This window comes from Phallusia mammillata, chromosome 3 (genome assembly GCF_965637545.1).
Source record: "Phallusia mammillata chromosome 3, kaPhaMamm4.hap1.1, whole genome shotgun sequence".
NCBI lineage: Eukaryota > Metazoa > Chordata > Ascidiacea > Phlebobranchia > Ascidiidae > Phallusia > Phallusia mammillata.
Window position 1 is genome coordinate 18,037,502 of NC_137254.1, and position 23,933 is coordinate 18,061,434.

Sequence of the window (23,933 nt, forward strand, 5' to 3'; positions counted from 1 at the left end):
GACAAATGTGTGTGTTTCACATGTGTGTGTTTTGCATTTTGTCGCTTTAAAAGACATTCGTCTTGCAAGTTATGTCATTATCCTGATGAAGGCGTCTTGTATAGGACGTCGAAACGTCGATTGTTCACAATAAAAACTGCTGGATGAGCAATACTTGGTCTAAAATTAACACAGTTTGAAAAACCGAAAATGTTCCCATGTCCGTTTTATTACGGCTGTAAAATGAAATTTGCAAAGTGCACAATAAAAGCATAACTATAACAAATTTTCCACTGACTACTAATGACAACACTTTTTAGTGTAAGGATAGAATATGGTTAATTCTACTCATTTTAATATGAACAGAATACAAAATCACGTATTTATCAATTGTTACATTTTGCCACCTTCTTATCACAGCCAATTTTGCCATCAAGCAACATAATAGTTGCTGCGTAGTGTTTTCTAACAGCATTTGCTATAGTTGCGCTGTGGTATATAAAATGGGGAATTTAAAATAAAGTGTTAGTACGAGTACACTTAAAAACGTTCGTGATAAAACATCTGGTCTGAATAAAACAAAACGGTGAGCTCAAACAAGCTAACTATACTTAAACTGACATATTAGCACAATACTCATGTCCAGTTGAAAATGTGAATCGGAAAGCGGGTTACCACAAACCAGAGTTGTAAACGGACCTGAAACTGGAGCCCGAACCCGAATCGTTTTTGAAAAGCCGGTTTAAGCCCGAAACTTAGATTGGCAGACCTATACCTGGAAGCACCAGGAAAGACCAGGTCAACAAAGGAAATTGACTATAATAGACAATTGGTCTTGAACTAGGCGTTTTAGGACATTTTGAAATTAGGTCAGGTCCAGCAAACGGCCTCTAGCTAGTAAATTTTGATGTACAAAATACTGGCACAGAGTGCGAAGTCAGGCGCGAATCAAGCCCGTTATTTCGGATAAATCTAACCCGAACCCGGCCCGAAAAGCCCGGACCGACTTACAACTCTGGCACAAATACAAAATGTCGGTGGTTCTAATTAAGTGTGTCTTTATTTACATACCTCAAGTTGCAGCCATAAAATAACCAAAATTTGTTAACATATCATTGATATTAGTAGTAGACATGAAGTTTAAGAATATTGAATAGATAACCATTCTACCTACAGGGCACATCACTTAAGGACAACAGCTGCAAATTAAGTCAACAGATAAATTACTCAGCCTTTTTCTATTACGCCAGTAACGTTATTATAAACTCCAAAATTTACAAGATTTTTAATAGGACTACAATTCATCGAACATCTATCTTTATATATGCTTAGCCATCTAAACTGAAATTTACGAGACTATTTGAGCAAAATTCCTAACGATTTTAGTAAACATTTTTGGCGACACCAAACTTACGTTACAATGATCTATCGCTTGTAGACACATGTTACCAAGCCAAACAGTAGGCTACCAATTTTGGCAAAACAATTTTACTATTACAGAGATAAAACGCGCAAGTGTATTTCCTCTTAAGTTACATAACGGAGAGTTTTACAAGATCCAGTCCTTTAACACGGTATTGTTAGCTTTCAAGCCGCAAAACCACCAAAAGTCCTTCAATTGTGCTGAAACGTAAACCTTTGAGTCTCCCTTAGAAAGTAAGTTGAGAACTACTGAAGATTAAGCTATTACAACGCTAAAATTTCTGACATTAACGGTATTTGTCAAAATTATTTCCGGACACAGATTTTATGGCAAAATTCCGGACATATCCGGGAAATTCCGGACGTTGGTAACCCTATTTTTAACTTCAAAGCTAACTATAGGTAGTCACTCCACCGTAGGTAGACATTTAGCTGTTATCAACCGGGTCATATCAAACTACTGTTTTATTAAGGGCGCAAGTTTTGTATCTAATGTAAACATTGTCCTGGCAAGTTTCGATCTCAACAACACAAAAACTAAAACAATCTAATAAACTGAACACTAGGTTTAACTCTATAGGCCTGAATGAGGTAACAAATAAGTTGACACGGCGTAGTTACACAGTTGTAGTTAGTCATTCAGTTACAGTTTTACATATCTTAGAAAATCTGTTAATCTACAGCCGTGATATGCAACATAAAAAAGAAGCACATTTCTTGTCAATGTCTCTTGAACTTTCTAGTGTGCAGCGCAAACCGGTCTAGATTTTGGCTTCAACCGTGCTTTTGGAAAATTAAACTAAGATTCCAATGATAATTCCGCCATATTCAATGGAGATATTGAATGAAATTTTTTAGTTTTGAATCGTTTTCAAAATAATTTAATAATAATTTATTTTGATCGAAAGTTGCAACTATCTTTGTCCATGCTGCTGAAAACTTTTCACGGGGACAGAATCAGTTAGCTATACGTCATTTGTAATGCCACTAGCATACTTTCTGGCAACTCCCTTGTGACGTCTGAAGTATTTAAAAGCAGAAAACCACTTGTCAAAATCTGCATCAGGAGATTACCACAATCATAGCAAATCACACACAACTACTTTCCAAATCGGAATTGCTGGGAAGATTGAAAACTATTTACATGCCAAGTTGTTTAGCCACCTATCTGCTTCTTTTTTTGGAACTGAAAAGGAGCGTGTTATCGAAAACTTTTTTTAGCCCCAACTGAGCCAGCAGGGCGGTATCACCAACACGTTACATGTCTGTGACATCTAAAAAGTTAGTAGCGAATGATAAAGCATCTTGTTACACAAACAGTTGTTCCGATCGTTAATTTCGCTTCAAAAAAACTTGTCCATCGAGAAATTTTAAAAGCCAAACAAACTGCCCTAAAATGACAAATACACAAATTCTAGGTTTTAAATTTTTTCTGATTAAAAACAATTCTAAGTTAGATTTCCAGAGCATTGGTTATAGCTGGGCTTTAGTGTAATGAATGATAAATATATAATAATATGTTGGTACGAGCCAACACTCCCAAACGAAACCAGACATTTAAACAAACAAACACACCTCACATGCTTTCTTAAACGCGTATGAAACAAAAGCACAAAATGAAATCGTGATGTTTACTAAAACCTGACAGTTTTAGCGTCGTATGTACAAGTTATTACTGTCATGCATAGTACTGTCAGAGCTCTTCTGTCAATTGTACTTTATTCCGACGTTTCGACATCATCTACAGGTCGTCTTCGTCAAGGTAAATAACACTGAATGCTTGTAGTACGGTGCACGATAAAGAATAGGAAATGAAAATAAAAGCAAGCACGTCACAATAAAACGAAAACAAACGCTCGATAACAAATGATTGGGCCTCTTCCCGAACCATCGAAGTCTCCTTGCCGACGCCCAAATCTTCTATGGTTTCGGTCATGCCCAGTGTGTTCCGTATGTGATCGTTGCTAGGTCTGTCCCTCCGTGGCACTCTTTAAGTTTGTTCTGAGGCTTTTCATTTTCAGTCACCTTTTCCATGTTAACCGGGAGTATTTGAACTAGGATCGCCACCTATTAACGAAAATACTTTTTTATATTGTGGAAGCTTTGTATTCTTTACTTAAAGTTTTAACGTTAAAGGAGGCGCGTTAAAAACTGTCGTACCACAAACCGTAAGCGTGCACCTCTGAGGTCGAATTATGAGCTGTATTATCGCATTATATTCTTACAGTCAGTGTAGCATAAAAGTAAAGGTTTGCCAGGCCTGCAAAACGCCTGAATAACACACGTTTTAAAGGAAAATACGTAAAAATGGAACGTGGAAAAATGAAAAAAAAAAACTGAAGCGACTAACAAGGTTTTTACTCTGTTAGGGGCCTAAAGAATTGTAGCGAACTGAAGTTGGAATGATTATGGAAACTAACATGCCCCTAATAAGGCTTAGTTAGCCTATTTAAAATTTAGTGCAACACAAACACATGTTTTATAGCTTAGTATATCCACAATCTTGTCGTTGAAGTTCGACACCCAGAGAAAGGTCTGCTTTTCCAAAACAGAACGTTGCTTTTGTCAGTGCCTGACTGACAAAGCAGCGTGTTCGAGGCCAACCAGCGCAACTCGTGTAAGGCAAAGCAAGGGAATGATAATAACGTACCATGAACCAAGTTACAAGAGAAATGCACGTGACAGTACCAAACCAGGAAAAACAAGTGTACAAAACGACATAATTGTGCATGACCAACTTATTAGGTCACGAAAGGAACGCTAATATTGCCAAATACCATAATGAGCAGCGTACATCACGGTCGAAAATTTTACGGCAAGGTGGGGTCCGGCGCGAGGCCTTGTATTTTAACCTTTTTAACGTCAAGTGAACGAATCTGAAACCGGACGATAAAGGTAGTCCTTTTTCTCACGCTTTTGACACAATCCCTCGTTTCCGCGTTAAATGGCAACGAAGCGTTAGGCAAAGCCGTAGTTTACTTTTCTGTTAGCATGTTCCACGCTCGTTAAACTCTCCGTGACCGTTTTCAACAAGCGAAAGAGTATTTAAAATGATGCTTCTGTCTGAAATATATTTTGATAAAACAAAGTCTAAAACAAAAAATAAACAAAAACAAATTTGGCATCCAACAGTCTGGCAATAAGTTTGCATTAAACTATAAAGTTTCAGCGGATTGGCAGACTCACTAGCAACGTTATTGTGATTTGCAAAAAAATATCGCTTTTTTCAATAAAGAGTATAAAGGTCAAAATTGTTTTATGTAATCGATGGCAAAAATAACTATGTTGTTTCCGTCACAAACACATAGGTCTACCTTTGTTTTGATTCTTGTTTTATAAACATCTTCGGAGATAAACATTTGGGATTTGAATTAACAGCTAGGAACAGCTAAAACTGAATAATCTTCGTTACAATTTTGTTTTTATTCATTTTAAGTGACAGTGTGTTTACTATGTCAATTTGCATTCCTACACATTGCTAGAAAGCATGAAATTTCAAAACTTTCGGTTTTATGGCAACCACGATATACGCTAAATATTAGATGAAACGGTGTACAACTGCGTCGTGAGCAAAACCTACATTGCGCATGGAGCTAAAGAAGACAATATTAAAATCATCTTTAGTGAAAGAGTGTAATAAGTTATAATTTACGCTAAACACTGCAGAATTATTTGACGCTTAACTGTAATTTAGCAGTACCGAGTTTGTAAGTTTTGGCCTGGATTTTTCGGGCCGGGTACAGGCCTGGTTCAGATTTTGGTTTTAAAATACGGGCTTGATTTGGGCCTGACTTTACACTCTGTGTCTGAATTTTTTGCATCAATTTAACTAACTAAGTAGCCAGTTGCTGGACCTGACCTAATGTCAAACAGCCCTAAAGCGCCTTGTTCAAGATCAGATGTCTATTGTTTTTGTTGTCTTGGTCTTTCCTGAAACTTCAGTGTATAGCCCATGTCAATCAAACTTTTGAGACTAAACGGGCTTCTTTAAAACGATTCGGGTTTGAGCCTGCACTTTCGTGTTCGGGCCAATGAAAACTAGTCTGAAGCTCTGTAGCAGTAACCAGCAGGGATGTACAACAGGCGCTCGTACATGTTTTCGTTCGTACCTGGAAGTTATGAATATTGAAGGTACATACTGACACCCAACCATTCATAAACCACTTTTGTGTTATATTTGGTCTTTAATTGATGAGTTATATATCTTACGTTTAAATTTCTGTAACTTTTTGGGAAACATTTAAACACGGTCTTTGATAAAATCGCAGGTGTTTTTACCCCAAAGAAGACAACACTATTTAAATTGGAACATTAGTGCCATGGTTGTGCCCAGTTCAAAATTTGCAGGAAGGACAACACAATAATATCGGTAGCTCAAAATGAGTGTGCATGTATTTACATACTCCAAAGCGTACTATTTATATCAATAGTATTATAAAGTTCTAGGATCACATTGTATAATCAGACTTGGACAACTAGATTTTTTTTCGTTTTTTCAAATTGGATTAGAATTAAAACTAGAGCTTCTCGTTTTTTACAAATTAGATTGGAATTAGAATTAGAATTTTCTCAAATACTAGAAATTAAACTAGAATTCAAACTAGAATTAGATTTAGGCCAACCAACTTTAGTTTGTTTCAAATTTAAACTTGTAGATTTGCACGCTTAAAACAATACGATTCGGCATGTCTAAAACGCGTTCTAAGGGAACTGATGTGGCCATCATGTCAAGTAGTTCGCAGCAGCATCAATTCGAAAATAGTACGTTATTGTGACCAAAAATTTTCGTAATGCTCGATGTTTTACGTAGGCGGACAGTTGCAACTGTACTCGCCCTACGCGATAGACGCAGCTATACCTTAGTTTTCGCATACTGGTTTTTTCATAACCTTATGATGCTAATTTACTGAACTTATAATCCTCTTTCAGTTGACATACAAACTGTATTCCCTTTCATTGCCAGATGCTGCAACATCCAACGAGGTAGTGCTTACGATTAATAAATCGAAATCGCATAGGTACTGTTCGTCACAGTGCCAAATTTAACTGAAAAACGTGTTTCAGTGATGTAATTGGTCTTGTTAATTACACTGTTTTGTGGGCTTTGATTACAAAATGCATGCTCAGATCACATGCCTAAAAAGGCCGTTGGACAAACTAGCGTTTTTGGGAAAACTGTGAATTAGATTAGAATTAGAATTAGAGCTTACTCGATAATTCTGAATTAGATTAGAAATAGAATTACCGCTATTCTGCTCTAATTTGTCAAATTAGACAAGTAGAATTATCTAGTTGTCCAAGTCTGTGTATAATTACTATCCGTTGTCTTGTGGCAAGCACCTGGGCATTTTCCTGGGCATACCGTTCAGAAAAAAACACTGCTGCTAATTAATTGAAAAGACAAATGATTCGGCTTTATTTTTTCTCACATGAGCAACGTTGCAATAAACTCCCGTATCAAACATGTTGTTTAACAGGATTTCATCCAACGTCTTTCCGCTAGGTGTCGTTTAAGTCAAAGTCAAGTCAAAATTGTATTTCCATTGTCACTTTATCCAATTGTCATTGATGAACAGTTTCGTAAAAACAGCAAGGACGCCGGAAAAAACATTGTTATTGGGTCAAGTGTCTCGTTATTTGAATGATGCTTGAAGTATTCTGGGTGTGTGCTGCCGCAGGATCGCAACCGGCTACACGAACCTGGCGGGGTACAGCCGGTTGCACAGAACGGTGTTTGAACCCACAGGTTCTGCTTGCCAAATGAAACTCGCCTAAACGGAAACACCAGCGTGGTTCCTCGGAACTTTTTGTGTGATCCCGTAGGCAGACCCGGTGGCCCGAGGACAGTCATTGATAGCGATGAACGTTGGTTCGAAAGTGCGCGTCGCTTAACTCTTCTGCTTTCCAAGCTTTCGTAAGATCGATGGTGGGGATCTCAGATGTTCTTCGGTGCGGAAGTGGAGGGGGATGACTGTCCTCGTTCCGGTTGGCAAATCTGAAAAAGTCAAATCTTACGGCAGTACTTTCCTCATTTATGTGTGACTACGTAATTAGGTCATATGTATGATTTAAAAAGCAAATAAACATTAAAAAAACGCTAACAATAAAAGCACACTGGGATAAAACTGTAAGAAGAGAATGAGAAACGAAAAATCAGTGTATATGGAGAAAGAAACAAAGCTGTAAGTTAATTGTTTCTATACAGTTGTATTGCATTAGTAGATGCAAACGGAACTTTTTTACGATAGTGGAGCGTGAGAGCGACTTTGTGACCTGTGGTATTTCTTCCCATACTTTTGGACCTCGATAGCAAATTGATCTGAGCCAATCGCGGTGCTTACACGGGGATGAAAGTAATTCTGGCTCTCAGCCCTTCTGGCGTTGTGACTATGAACTGACGAAATAGGTGTAAACAGAGTGTTGTTTGTGTGTGGAAGGTAGTGAACCAGAATGAAACGCGTGCAACCCAACTCCTTGCTTCTGTTGAGTAGGCGGTTTGCAAAAAGGGTTGAACTCCCTACCACACTCTTTGACCCTTTTTCTCACGTTTTGACGCATTCTCTGGTTTGTGCTACTGTAGCGAGGCGTTACATGGACGGTTCGTTAGCAAGCTCCCATCGTTAAATTCTTGTCATTCTTTTACAACAAGTGAGGAAACGATAAGATTGCTTATGCTTAGACTGTAGGGTCATATAACTCACTGAACCAAGTGGCTAGATTTTAAAAATCTTTAAATATTATCTTTCGGCATTACAAATAAGCTGTTGCTGCCAGGCATACTTTATTAACAAGTATTACTCATCCAGTAGATTTTTATTCCATGTTTCGACTTCCCAAAAGAGACGCCTTTATCAGAATGATAGCACATTTTAAAACACAAAGGTTTTTTTCGGTGTTTACTAGTTGCAACGAATTCGCACATTCGCTTGGTCATTGCGATTTGTGTCAATTGCAGAACAGTCCAGTAACTAAAACATACCATTACTTTTGGTGGGTCTCGTGGTTTCCTGTGGTCTCTACGCCTGACTGCAATTGACGTAGGCCAGTGCATGGTCCAACTTTATTTACTTACGGGCTATTGAAAACCGTTGACTTACTTCACGGTCCAGTGCCTAAAGTTTTTTTGTGGGTAAAACTTTTTTCTGGCACAAGCATCAGGGTGACCATATACCGTTTCAAATCAATAGATAAGTTTCTTTTAATATTTTATTGTTATATACCAAGTAGCTACTATTCAAAACATTTAGCTTCTACTCTATGGCGCAAAAATGACCGAACGGTTTCTTGACGCAGAAACCCTTTATAACACATCATATACCTTGTCATGCGTCACAATGGGAGAATATGCAGTTTTTTGTGTCGTTTAATCTTCACATTTTGAAACAGTAAAAACAAAACACAAATTATTGTTGTAATTTAAAAATTGGACTACAATTGGTGCGTGCCCCTAATGTTGGACCACGCTGACGTAGGCAAAACCGAAGTCTATAAAAAACACTTGTTCCGACCCATGGTTACGTTATAGTCTTTATTGAACTGATGGACACAATTTTTGTGTACAAAATAATTCATCAGGTACAAGGAAAAACACGTAATTTGCCTGACTTTTATAACCAATCAAATTCGCGTTAAAGTTCTCTATTTTGTAAAAATGGTCCAATTTAGGTTTTACTACTTCGGTTTTATATCGACTTTGTGCAAAACAAGATCCGGTTGTTTGGAACCTGTTTGGAACCAATTATGACTACAGTTGTAATACGGTTTATGAAACGATGTATAAGCACTTACGGTTGTATAATATATGCACGTTTTGATAAATTTAAATGCCCAATGTTATCTAGTTTTTCAATTGATTATGTGCTCCCATTTACGCACGCAATTATCAATATCAGACCGCTTAATAAAAACAACAACAAAAAAAAACGACTCAATGAAAACAATCGGTACCGCGAAATTGAAACACATGTGGGCGACCCTTCGAGGACGCTAAAAAATAACAAAATTGTAGTTTCACATTGAATATGTTGTTTATGTCATAATGATGTGTCATGAACAAATTTAATCAGTTGAAGCATTAATAAGCGCTGCTCAGTTGACGTAAAGTATTTTTTTTCATGAAAAATAGAAAACTCTTGGTTTAAACTAGAATAAAGAACAATCCAAAAACTGTAATACAAAAACCAAAGCCAAAAGTTTCCTCCGCTTAAACGTTTAACCACTTTATCTTAAATAACAAGAAAGTGAAACAAAATTTTGTTAAAAACAAGAAAATAAATCTTAATTTTTAAGTTTTAAGTTTTCATTTTATCCACTACTTTCTACTCAGTGTCCTAATAAGGCTTTTCGACTGACACGTCGTTACGCCAGTATTTTTTATATACATCGCTAAATAAGCAATAGGTTTATAATTGTAAATAGTGTGTCCGACAGCAACCCTTTATTTATTACGCAAAGTATGAAAGCTAAAATGGTAGCATTCAAAGTTTTGGTTGCACAATGTACAAATCAACACATTATTCAACTTTATCTGCTTATGCAATCGAAAAAACGACGCATTTAGGGTCATGAAAAACATTAGGTGATTCGTGGTTAGTAGGCGTGGGTAAGCTTGTGGAATTCAAGGATCATTGACATATAGTGTCAAAAATGGATGAACTACTGCGGCAAAAAAATGAAAGCGCTCTACCAAACAACGTACTAGTTTAAATCTATTTTCAAAGTATAAGTATAACATTCTTATTTCAAGAGACAGCAAAAATTGATTTGCTCAGCATCGATAGGTGGTGAAAAGAGCTGAAGTTTTTTTTACAAAATAATAAATTAGCGATTTGACAGAGATAAATGGCTGGGCGCAAATATTGATAAGTTTTTTATTTCTGATCTAAGTAAGAAAATTGCTTTTATTTATATTTTTATTACAAAAAAACCTTCCATCCAAAATAATCCCAAGCCTTTTAATAGAATATTTTTTTTAAAGACGGCCGTGCTCTTTGCTACACCATCCGGTATTTATCATTTTTATTTGCCGACGCGAGATATGATGTTTAAAAGATTTTCAAATCATCCACGAATTTTTTAGTGTATTTTCAAAGATGAACAATATTCGTGACTGATTTGAAACTTTGGGCTCACACGTAAAAAAAATAAAAAAAATAAACGGTAAAATTTGAATAAGACAAACAAATTATCAAACCACTTTGCACTTGGGTTGCATTTACGGAGTTATTAGATTTTAAAACAATGACTTGTAAAACACAAAAATCATGTAAACAACAAAAATTATATTAAACAACCAAAAACTGGTGTACAATATGCATAGGTATCTCAATGAGGGAAAAAGTGTTTAGGGTAAACTATTTTATTTTGATGTACGAAGGCTCTTTCCACCTCGGGTAAATACAATTTCCATTATTTTCGAACATGTATTTTTGCAAATCAGCTTTTAGGGTTGAACTTATGGTCGATTTCCACTCAGGTGAAACACTACGAGGTAGTTTATCAATGAAAGGATTTTGCTTGCTGCGAAGTATCTTCACATCTTTGTCCATTCTGTCTCGTCCATTCGCCTCAACCCGTTCCCAGAAAGTTTTGTTAAAGTGATTGTAAAGTGCAATGTCCTTAAAAAAGAGAAAAATTGCTTGTTAAACACATATTTATTTAAACTCCATAAATGCATTAAGTCGAAGTTCTGATGCATTATTTGATTAATGCTGTAAACATGCACATTGAAATATATTCTTTCATTTGTGCATATACTTACTACGTTGTAGAGTTGCTCAAAGTTTTTCTTCTCTTCTTCGTCCATTATAGGCTTTCGATTGTAAGAACGTTTGTTGTTGTGACCAATCTTGCTCAAATCGTCCCAATCCAAACATAGCAGATCCTAAGACAATTAAAAATTGTTGTAAAGCTTTGCAAGAATTTAGAAATTTGACTACATCGACAATTAAAATAACTCTTTTTTACAATTGAAAATTAACAAATAATTGAGAATTTATTTAACACAACAATTCAGAAAAACAACCATTCAAAGGTTTGAAAAATATGATGTCTAGATAAAATACCTTTAAAAGTATTAGAGATTCATCCAAATATTCAAGCAACATTACCAAATCCATATCTTTATCCAATTGTTGTATTTGAATGTTTATTTTATTGACATCTTCCAACATGTGATCGATACTCAAATCATACGATTGATAATTTCGAAACCTAAACAACAAAAATTTTAGTGCAGTTATTTTCGTTGATTACTCTGTTCCAGAAGTTTTGATGAACTGGCAAACAATGTACTTTGTGTCCCAAGAGGGAAATGTTTCAATATTTTTATGAATTGAAATTGAATCGTAACCCAAATGTACTTAATGTATGTTTGTTGAGATTATTATTTCCGTACTTAAAACCAAACGAAAAAAGCATACCTGAAATAAAATGGAACCGAAGTGTTTAGCATGACAACAGCTTTCGATAGAAACTGAGTAGTGGTCATGTTTTTACCCTGTTCGATGTAAACTGTTGCACTGATCTCTATAAACCCTGGATTGCGCTACTGCGTTGAACGGTTGGGTGATTTTTGAAGCAAATTGAAGCGTAATGGCGGCTGCAAAAGGAAGCCCCAAAAATGCATTGCGGGCAATGGGGAGAGAGTGGAAAAATGTCGATAAATTTTGTTTTAAGCATATTCATAGCGATTTTTACAGATATGATTTGTAGTTTAATAGGAGGCATGTATTCCAGTGTGTAATAACCAATAAATATGCGTAGATTGACTGTGAGGTGTTTGTATGTGTACTGGGAATTAAAACGTTTTTAAGTTAGTGTTAAAATAAATCTTTACTGAGTTGTAATAAATGTTTTTTTAGTGCAATATGAGTAGCTAACATGCGTTCCTCTATATTTAAGACACAAATCCAACAAGAATGGCTCTTTCCTTCACACATGATGATGTGATACTTCATTTAACATCATCTTGTGCTGATCCAAACTGCTGTTTTTGATTGTCACCAAAGTCTTGGAACTAAAATGTGACTGTTTAAAAGATTGTTGTAGTAGGTTCAACATTATTTTGCTTGTAGCCAAGTTTATACAGATATCCTGCATTTATTGTCAGATGCATCACTATTATTGGTGATCCCATTATAACAAATAGTGCATTCATCAGATAAAAAAAAATCTAAGTTTTTAATTAAATTTAAAATGTGCAGCATATCATGTTACAGGCTATGCTTCAGAAATGATTACAAAACATACACAGTGCTAGTAAAACAGTATACACAAATAAAATATCTTATGTGATTCCAATTCCTTCATAGTGTATTTGGCGCAGAAAAAGGTCGTACTGTAATCCTGCAGTGTCATAAAACTTGAGGGTTTGGGAAGAGACTGAAACATTTCCAGTGGAATTTTTCCTGAGACAATTAATGTTGCTTATTGGAGAAACATAAACCCTATTGTATCTGAAATGTTCAGAAACAACTTCATGAGAAATTGAGAATTGTAAAATTTTATATTATCACCAATTTTATAATAGATAATAAACACCCAAATCAAATGCACTCAATCAAGAAAAACAAATCAAATACTGCTAAAAATATTTGGAGCATAATAGTTGAAATAATATGTTATTATTTTGTGTTTTTAATTAAAAAAACGCTCAAACCACTTGTTCCTCAGAATTCCAGGAGTTTGATGACAGTCAAAGCCAAGCAGTTTGGATAAGCAAGGTAATGTCATACAAAGTATCACATCATCTTGTGTGGAGAAAATAGTCATCTTATTGGATTTAAGTCCAAAATACTTAAAAAAGCACGAACATTACTTATATTGCACAAAAAAACATTTATTACTGCTCAGTAAAGATTTATTTCAACACTAACTTAATAACGTATATCCAGTACACCTACACTAATATACATCACAGTCAATCGACGCATATTTATTGGTCATTACACACTGGAATACATGCGTCATATTAATCTGCAAATCATATCTGCAAAAATCGCTATGCACATGCCTAAAACAAAAATTATCGTCATTTTTCCACTCTCTCCCCATTGCCCGCAATGCATTTTTGGGGCCTCCTTTTGCAGCCGGCATTACGCTTCAATTTTCAACCGTGACGGCCAGTAGCGCGATCCAGTGTTTATAGATATCAGTGAAACTGTTGGCATTCTACCGCACATAAACGTGCGGTTTTCGTGGTGAGGAAAAAAGTTTAATGCCGAGAGAAATTGATCCCACAGTTTGCGAATAAATGTTAAATATCTGTAATGGACAAGCAAATTTTTTGTCGAACCTTTTGAGAACACAACGCATTTTGCTAATCATGCGCATGTTGCGTAGCAACGCATGCAATAAGCATTACGAACCTTGTGTCGCGATGAAAACACTGTTTCATTTCTTCTACTTCAAACCTCATGTGCTCAACATTAATGGAAGATCCTTTTGGAAGCAAGAACTTGCACTTAAAGCGACCTGGATAACCACCCACAAAACAACCAGGAAACATACGGGTCGAAAACTGCAATACGTATTTACATTGTTTAGAATGTTTCGCATCAAATGACTTTAAGTTATACATTTTTGGGGGGCAAAGATTGTTGGCTTTTCCGTGTGATACACACTCTTTCGGTTTGATTATCCACTATGCTAAAAATGTTTGACGAATACGTCCCTCAAATCAACAAATTTTAAGTTGATTTGCACTTGGATACAGTAAAAAAACAAAAAAATATGTTGTTTTTTGAAAGTTACAGGGTCAAATGCGTCACTCTTTTGAACAGACAGATATTGAGTATATCAAGCGAACCTTGCTGGAACTTAACTAAGAAATTTAATTTGAGCAACATTTTGGGTTTCTACTTTCGGGTTACGACCCTTTAGGCCAACTACGACCCTTTAGGCCAGGGCTCAGCAAACTATGACATGCGGGTCGGATCCGGTCCTCGGCGTAATTTTATTCGGCCAGCTAACAGTATTTTTGCACAGCAAAACATATTGAACATTTTGCAAATACGTTAATGATTGCGCAAAGCTGCAAAATGAATTCTAGCAATAATTACACCTGGTCAAGCAAGATAAGCATGATTCATTGAATGCTTCCATTATTACATCCCCGAAAGAGCAAAGAAAAGTAATTGTGAACGAACAATTGCATCCTTTAACAACTTGCGATACAATAAAGGTGAACAGTTGGAAACGGAGACACTTTCATATTCATCATAATTTTACAATTACCATTGGCACCATATCAATACCAAAAAGATTGTGGAAACACATGAGCCCTTGGCCTTGTGAGCCAAGTGGCCTACGCGCGGAATTATTAAAGTTATCTGGCCCGCTGTGAAAAAGTGTGGTGACCCCTGCGTTTAGTGGATACTAACACAGACCCATGAAGTTATGTCCCAGCCCGAAACTCGCATTTGATTGGGAAATATTTCTTCGTACAACATTAAATGTCACATAAAAATGCTATATCATTTTAACGTGTTTTCAATGTCAAAGTCTTACCTGAATCAAGTTATGTTTCAACATGAATCATTTGAGTAAAACTGAAGTAGTGGTTGAACCAGTTTTGTGAGTTTTCACGAACACAAAATTAAAAACAGGTTTGTGACATTGTTTCCAGTTCCCGATCAACTGAGTCGTATTTTGGGTCTGTGTCGATAACGGTGTACTCATAGAAGCAAAAACTTTCTGCCGTAAAACGAATGCTGTTTAGACGTTTTATGTCAAAACGGACCGTGTGATTTTGAAAAGATAACTAAACTTTTATCTTTTTAAATTAGTAATAACACATGAAATAAAGATTGCTCACTTCGGTTATGTACCGATCGTTTTTGTCCATGTAGTATTGTTTTGATGGACTTGCCTTTAATTTGACTTTGTTGTGGGCAACAACTTTGTTGATTCCCTGTTTTAGTAGAATAGCCGGAGTGAAAAACCATATGTTCCACACACACACTGCGGTTATTGACAGAAAGACAGAAAAAATAAAACTCAAATGGCAGTGACCAGATCTCTCCATTTTGGTTTCGGAGTTTTCAGCAAACACTTGCTAGTTAGATATTCTCAACTCTTACCGTTGAACTATAAATGCAAAGTAAACAAAAAAACCTGGTAAATAGGATGTCCTTTAAATTTACCACTTTTCTTTTTAAGTGCGTTTGATTTTTTGATTTTTAGATAACACGATCATCAATGTAAAATGATGTATTACATATTCCACAGCCTCAGTTTTTTGCTACGCTCAATGCTATTTTGCTGCCGATGTGCCGATATTACACTATACGATATTAAGAATGTCACAAAAGAAACCAGTTCCTTTAAGTGTGTCAAAGGCATTGTGGTATTGTTCTTGAACTTTACAAGATGAAATTCAAATATGACCCACAAAAAACTACAGTGACGTAAAGGCGATACATTGGTGCAGTGGTGCGAACAAAACAATCAGATAATTACCAATACTTGGTTCAAACACAGCCCGAGGCGTTTGTGGACATGGAGAAGTCCAGATGACAATACTAAGAATCAGATTGATTTCATCACGATCAACCGAAGATTCCGAAATTCAATCTTGTATGTGAAAGGCTACCCGGGTGCTGATTGCAATACTGACCATGTACTTCTAGTAGCTACCATGAGGCTAAAACTAAAAAAGATCATCAAAGCGAAGCAGCCTCCAAAGCTCGATCTGAAGATGTTATGGAAGGACGAAACAGTAAGAAGTCAACATCAGACGATGATCCGAGTAGTTTAGTGAATAACAACGGAGAAGACACCTAAAACAGCCTTAACAAGGAGTTTATTGTACTGGCGCATGCAATGACGAAAGCCGCTGAGAAAGTGGTACCATCGGTCACCCGTGTCGCAAATCATGATTGGATGTTACCGGAAATCCTTGAACTGATGAACGAACGACGGAAGCTCAAAAGGAGGTCATCGGAGTACAGGCGGCTGGATCGAACAATCCGCAACAAGTGTCAAGAAGAAAAAGATAAATTTTTCAGTGACCAATGTAGAGAAATTGAGCTCCTGGAATGCAACAACCCACAGCGGATGCATGAAAAAGTTCGTCAAGTAATGTGGCGGCAGAAAATTGGAACCTCCAGATCCTGAAGAGATGGCAGGAGTACATAGGAGAACTGTTTGCTGATGACAGAAGACCACGGCCTAATATGAAGAAGACCGGAGGAAGTCTGATACTTAAAGATGAAGTAGAACGACCCATACAGAGGTTATCGATAGGCAAAGCAACCGGCCCGGACGGAATCGCAATGGAAATGATCGAAGCTCTTGCCGATTTTGGGGTCAAAACGATAACAAAGCTAGCGAATCGAATCTACGATGAAGGTCATTTTCCAGCGGAGATGTGCAAATCTGTTTTCATCACCTCACAAAAGAAACCGGGTGCCACAAAATGTGAGGAACATAGAACCATCAGCCTCATGAGTCACCTCACGAAGCTTGCCCTTCGAATCCTACTTAACCGCATCCGAGGCAGAACAACTGGTGAAGTCAGCGAAGAGCAGTACAGGTTCACTCCGGATAAGGGTACGCGGAACGCCATCTTCATTTTGAGGATGATAACGGAGAGAGCAATTGAAATGCAGCGTGATATCTGTGCCTGTTTCATCGATTATGTGAAGGCGTTTGATAAGGTCAGACACGTACCGTTGATCGAAATGCTGGAGACACTGGACATCGATGGGAAGGACATCGAATTGATCAAGAATCTGTACTGGGACCAGCAGGCAGCAGCGAGGATAGATGGTGCGCTGAGTGAGTATGTGAACATCGAACGCGGAGTGAGGCAAGGGTGTATCATGTCACCAGACCTGTTCTCCCTTTACACGGAAATGATAATGCGCCACATCAAAGATCTGAAAGGTTTCATCATTAGCGGGGTAATAATATCAATAACTTGAGATACGCCGATGACACTGTACTCATCGCCGACACAGAAGAGAAGCTGCAGAACATGATAAAAAAGACGGTCGAGGAAAGTGAAATGAAAGGGCTTACCATTAACAAAAGAAAATCTTTCGTGATGGTTTTCTCCAAGAAACCTGTCACGCCGCCGTGCAACATCAAAGTGAAGGGAGAGGTGCTGGAACAGCTTAGCCAATTCCTGTAGTAGGGCCGCATTTTGACATCGACAGGAAAGTGCGACATTGATATCCGCAGGCGCATTGGAATTGCAAAGACTGCCTACAAAAACATGAAAAGCGTTCTGACCTCTCGCTCGATCAGCATTACAACAAGACTTCGACTCTTGTGGTCGGTTCTCGTATATGGCTGTGAGTGTTGGACAATCAGCCCAACGATGCAGAAGCGTCTGGAAGCAGCGGAAATGTGGTTTCTGCGAAGAATGATGCGCATACCCTGGACGAAGAAGATGCGAAATGACACGGTGCTACAGCAGGCTGGAGCAACAACACAATTGATGCGGACCATCGTCATGAGACAGGTTCGATTTTCTCGGCCACCACGTGCTTCGTAAGAAGCAATTGGAACATCTGGTGCTTACTGGAAAGGTGGATGGGCGAAAAGGTCGTGGTCGGCCGCGTTTGACTTATCTTGGATGGCTGTCACGTGTCACGGACGGATCGACGCTGGACATCATCCGGAAGTGTATGGAAAAACAGGAACATTTGATTGTCGCCGACGTCAGACTCTGACAGGGCACCTCTATAGTCACTTTCTACTATTTGTCCAAATTGGAGTTAAGATGATGATGCTTGTTGTCTAAATGCAACACTTTATACTGTCCGCGTCCTTGAACGACAAGCATTCTGTGACTCTTGATATATTTAATAGGAGGCTAATAACAAGCTACACTAGTTTCTAAGAGCCAGCTAAAAGCCATTTTACAATTCCTACCTAATTATGAACCGAATACATAGATTATGCTAAACGGAGGACCGTAACGTATACCTAGCATTTTAAATGTACACCTGTAACCAGCCATAGCAGCCATAGCAACACCGCAAACAGATATCTCAGAAACAATCAAACGTCGGAAATGACAATACACGATGCTTCAAGTATTCAATACAATTAGAGCGTACACTTTAACAGCTTACTATAGCTCATACCGAATTGATCCGTTACCTCTATGACAATCTACTAAAATACAGCGCTGTATTATTAAAATCTTTTTCTGTTAAGCGCCATACATTTTTGTAGAAGAAGACTGTATCTGCTGGGTGTTTAAAATTTGACATTCTTTCTATTTTTGGTTAATTAATTTAAAAATCGCATTGGGATAATGTAACTGATTATTGAAAATTTTTGCGAATTTTACTTTTAGTTTTTAACTCAATATACGCGTGTTTGATACGCAACAAAGTCAACAGCTTGAAGGTGCAGTACGCACTATAATCATGTTAATTTTATTTGGCCCACCCATGAAAGTTGCACACCACTGCTGTTAAGCATTGCTCGTGCCTCAACTAAGTTCAATGTGGGCGTGCATAAATCCAGTTTATCGCTTAGCTAGATAAAATACTCGTCGCAAGCCAGTCATTATCCGAGAACTACGGCCATTTAAAACGCCTTTCCGGTCATAGTTTTGTCATCAAGCTTCGGAAAGTGCAAATTTGAAGTTTCCAAATCGATTTCCTAGGATATTGCATTGGCAGTACTGGCGCTCAGCCCTTCCCAACAAGTTGAAATCTTCCAAACGTTCCTGTGCACTCAAATAGCTTCATGAGTTTGCAGGTATGGAAAACTTTTGTCACATTGTTTATCAAACGCCGGCGACCGCCAAAACTGAAATATAGCGCCTTTGACAGGGAACTGCTAGCATTGCATCTCGCTATTTGTTATTTTCGTTATGTATTTTTATGTCGTGTCTTCACTGCTTACTCCTTACACCGATCACAGGACTTGACCTTTGCTTTTGTTAAATTTTGGTCAGCACGTCAAAATGTGTAAATTGTGGTCAGCGCACCAACAACGCCATCTAACCGCCATTTCTGAGTTTACCATAGATGTGCGACACATCAAAGGTAAACAAAGCCATGTTCCCGACGCGTACTCCCGCTGGCTTAGATTAATCGGCACTGGCAGCTGCTCAGGTTGCCCCAGAAGTTCGAGCATATCGTAACGCTGTCATTAGCCTTAAACTGGAAGACAAACAGATCGATCAATCTGGAACAACCATTTATTGTGATGTTTCCACTTTGTCCCAACATTATGACAACGCAAAGTTTTTGACATGTGACACGGTCTTTTGCGCTCGTCTATATGGTCAACACGCAAACTTGTTGCTTCAAAGTTAGTATGGCACGGCTGAAAACACCAAAAAACACCTCTCGCAAGCTACGTGACACGCTTTTAACATCTTAAAGTCGACATTGTTAGACCACTTGCAGCTTCACGGAGAAAAATACACCTCCTAGCCTTAGTCGACCGTTTTACTCTGTTGCCGAATACAATTCCCTATATGTGATGATAACACAATAACGGGTTCATGGACATCCGCATTCCATTGCACATCAACATGTTATCGCCACATGAAAAGCCCACTCATGGCACGACAAGCAGGCACGAGATGAGAGGACGAGCTCTCTGCTTGAAATCCGCACAGCTCAAAAGAAAGAACTGCAGTCTTTATCTAATTCAACCAGCAGCCTCCCCGACAATTTTATTCGCTCAGAACAACAAAAACTTTTACCCCTAGCGTTTTTAACACTGCTGTTATCGGCTACAGTGCATAAACGTCAATTTCACCTCAAGTTCCTTTCCATGCCACGATCCCAGCAGCATTGACCTCAAATCCGTACGTTTTTTTACGGACCCAGGACACCCCGGGCACGAATCCCGATCAGGTTTTTGTATCTGCATATGAGTCAGGCGCGCCAGAACATTCAGCCAAGTTCCTTCCCAATTCCGTACGTTTTCTTCTTTTTTTTCTTTTTTTCCTTTTTTTTTTCACGGGGTTCGAACCCAGGACTCTCCCGGGGACGAATCCCGATCAGGGTTTTTTTATGTCTGTATATGGGTCAGGCGCGTATATGGCCCCACAGTGACAAAGGTAATTAAATGATGTCACAACTTTGCAACTAGCTATAATATCTTGGAATAGTGCGACAAAAGACTCGCATTTTGCGAACTCCATGAATCCAAACATAGGTAAATGAGATAGTTAATTCAGTTTCACTAACTGTACCAAGCTTATAAAACCGATCCACATGTAATTAGTTAATTTATTTTACCGTGATTGTTTTAGCACACATTTTCTGGAACTGATGAGGCGAAATATATTCCTTAACATAAACCGACTGATTCTGTTTTAACCAAGGATTTTGTTGTCTTCTGGTTTTGCTGTGTTGTTGGACTGTTTGTGCATGATGACATAAATTAATAACAAATATGATTACACTTCTATTATTTTACACTTAGCTTTACAGTGTGCATGTATTGACTTATTGTGCAGTTGCCACCCACATGTATCCTGGATGATTTGTGCGTGGTTGTCCTGGCCGTTTTAAATGCAAGTTTATGGTGCCGAAGAGATCTTAATATTCAATTAATATTCAACACATGAGGTTTGATGCCGAAGAACTACAAAACTGTTTTCACACGAATACAAGGTAGGCTATTTATTTGCTAAGTTTCATAAATGTTAATAAACCAGTCCATAGTTTTATGTACGACTGGGGTTTTATAAATTTGCATGATTGTTTCGGTTCTTGTGGGAAATAATTTTAATGTTTCTGACACAAATATCAATATATTGTTGATAAACTGGCATTTTTTTCTGTTGTTTAAGGTATTTTACCTTGTGTGTGTCACAGTATGGCACGAACGGTTCTGAAGATATTAAGTGTCGATTTCGTGACTAATTACAGGGTTTGACGCACTGATTTTACGTGACCACAAAAATCTTCTCACTAATTGGCCTATGGGGTTGTTGCTTATTGAGAGCCTGTAAGATGTCAACTTAAAACCTCCTTTTGATACAAGATCTTCTTTGCTTTGATTGGGACGTTTTAATAATTTGGGTTACACAAACAAGCTTCACTATACCTTTGAAAAATATGAAGAAAAAAAATACAGGAAAGAAAGGTTTTGAGCAACTGTACAAAATCGTACGTGTGAAGTCTCAAATTTTCATTTACAAGGGTTTCAAAGATCTAAATCAGGGGTGCACAACATTTTTTCTACGACAGCTGCCGCTAAGTTTCTGCTTGTTTTTGTTTTAGTTCTACGGATGTAAAAGGATAGGTTTATCTCAAATACATCCCATCTAATAGCACCTGAAAAGCCCAGATTAATTTCTAATAATAAAATCTTTCAAGTGCCACAAAATCTGCTTAGAGCAGTTTGAAACTCAAAGTATTTAGCAAAAGATTTTTGTTTACGTCACGCCCGCCAGTCCATATATTTCAGTAAACATGTTCACGTCCGCACAAACTCGTTACTGCGGCCGCATGTAGCCGTACGACCGCAGGTTGTGCACCTACAGTTGATCTAAATGTTCAGTGAATGTCGTAGAAGCGATTGTGGACTTTTCCAATGTTATTTTTGAGATTTAGTTTTCCCTAGAGCAAGGGTCGGCAACCTTTGTTATACTGCGGACCGTTTTCGAAACTGAAATTTTATCGCAGACCGGCTTTCAAAAAATAACAAATATTTAGATATGAAAACGCATCAAATATTTATCATCTCCGGGATACATGAGCAAAACGTTTCAAAGCATTTAACCTGAAAAGGTATACGGCCCGGTAACGAACTCGTCGCGGTCCGGTACCGGGCCGCCGCCTCGAGGTTGCCGACCACTGCCTTAGAGAGACGCTTGAACGCTATGTTTTTCTAGGACATTGCACTTTACGACCACTTTAATAGAACCTTCTGGAAGCGGGTAGATGCCTATGGACGAGACAGGACGGCCCAAGATTTAGAAACACTTCGCAGCAAACAAGCCAAGTGTCAAATTTGGTCACCAAGTTGTAAACCACAGGAAAAAATAGAAAAGAAACTGAGGTCGGAGTTGGAACAATACATGTTTGAAAACTCGGGAAAGTGTTATTTTCCAAATAATGTTTTTCAACTGACACCTTAGCTCTCTTTTATGCAACAAAACTTTACTTTAGATTTCAAAGCAATAGCAAACCTGTTAATTTATATCGTCAGCTGTGCTTGATATAACTAACTCAGCACGTGTGTCGTTAAACTTGACGTGTTGTTACAGCACATCGGTTCTTCTAATTTATCTATCTCTGGTGTAAATATATAAAATGGTTGAAAGAATTTTTTGTTGGCAAAATGAGAAAATGTTTAGGAAAACAGTTTTGAGCTAAAACGGTAGGTGTGTCCTTCAAATAAAAGCGACCTTTAATTGTTGTTCTTTTTACGAGTAACACATTTTCCTTAACGTTGTAAAATAAACCGCATACTAGAACAAAAATAAAATAAAACAGGGTTGGGGCCACCTACACAGGTTAAGTGCGCTGTCGATGAAAACGAGCTGGTTGCTATCTCCAATAGCAACCATAAAACTTTTGCGCCCTCGATCTACCACGCGGAAAGTGTCATCGTAAGGTGGCGTCATTAAGAGGGGGACTGTTACTCCTTTCGTACGAAAACGTACGGAATCGGGAAGGAACTTGGCTGAATGGCCTGGAGCGCCTAACCCATATGCGGACATAAAAACCTGATCGGGATTCGTGCCCGGGGGTGTCCTGGGTTCGAACCCCCTAAAGAAAACGTACGGATTTGAGGCCAATGCTGCTGGGATCGTGGTATGGAAAGGAACTTGAGGTGAAATTGAAGTTTGTGCACTGTAGCCGACAACAGCAGTGTTAAAAACGCTAGGGGTAAAAGTTTTTGTTGCTCTGAGCGAATAAAACCGTCAGGAAGGCTGCTGGTTGAAGTAGATAAAGACTACAGTTCTTTCTTTTAGGCTGTGCGGATTTCAAGCAGAGAGCTCGTCCTCTCATCTCGTGCCTGTTGTCGTGCCATGAGTGGGCTTTTCATGAGGCGATAAAATAGAAAGATGATGATGTTCAATGGAATGCGGATGTCCATGAACCCGTTATTGTGGTATCATCACATATAGGGTATTGCATTCGGCAACTAAGTAAAACGGTCGACTAAGGCTAGGAGGTGTATTTTTCTCCGTGAAGCTGCAAGTGGTCTAACAATGTCGACTTTAAGATGTTGAAAGCGTGTCCCGTAGTTGGCGAGAGGTTTTTTTAGCGTTTTAAGCCGTGTCATACAAACTTTGAAGCGACAAGTTTGCGTGTGCACCCTATAGACGAGCGCAAAAGACCGTGTCACATGTCAAAAACTTTGCGTTGCCATGATGTTGGGACAAAGTGGAAACGTCACACAGAATGGTTGTTCCAGATTGATCGATCTGTTTGTCTTCTGATTTAAGGTTAGTGACAGCGTTACGATATGCGTCAACTTCTGGCGCGACCTAAGCAGCTGCCAGTGCCGAAAAATCCAAGTCCGCCAATCGGCGCCAAGCTTTATTGATCAATTGCTGAAAAACAGGCCCGATGGAATGCTGATGTGATGCA

The 23,933-nt window shown here is 38.1% G+C and overlaps 1 pseudogene; it reads left to right on the forward strand.

The window, feature by feature from the left end:
* Window positions 1–17,380: 17,380 nt before the first annotated feature.
* Window positions 17,381–18,088, forward strand: LOC145217576 (uncharacterized; annotated as a pseudogene).
* Window positions 18,089–23,933: the final 5,845 nt, after the last annotated feature.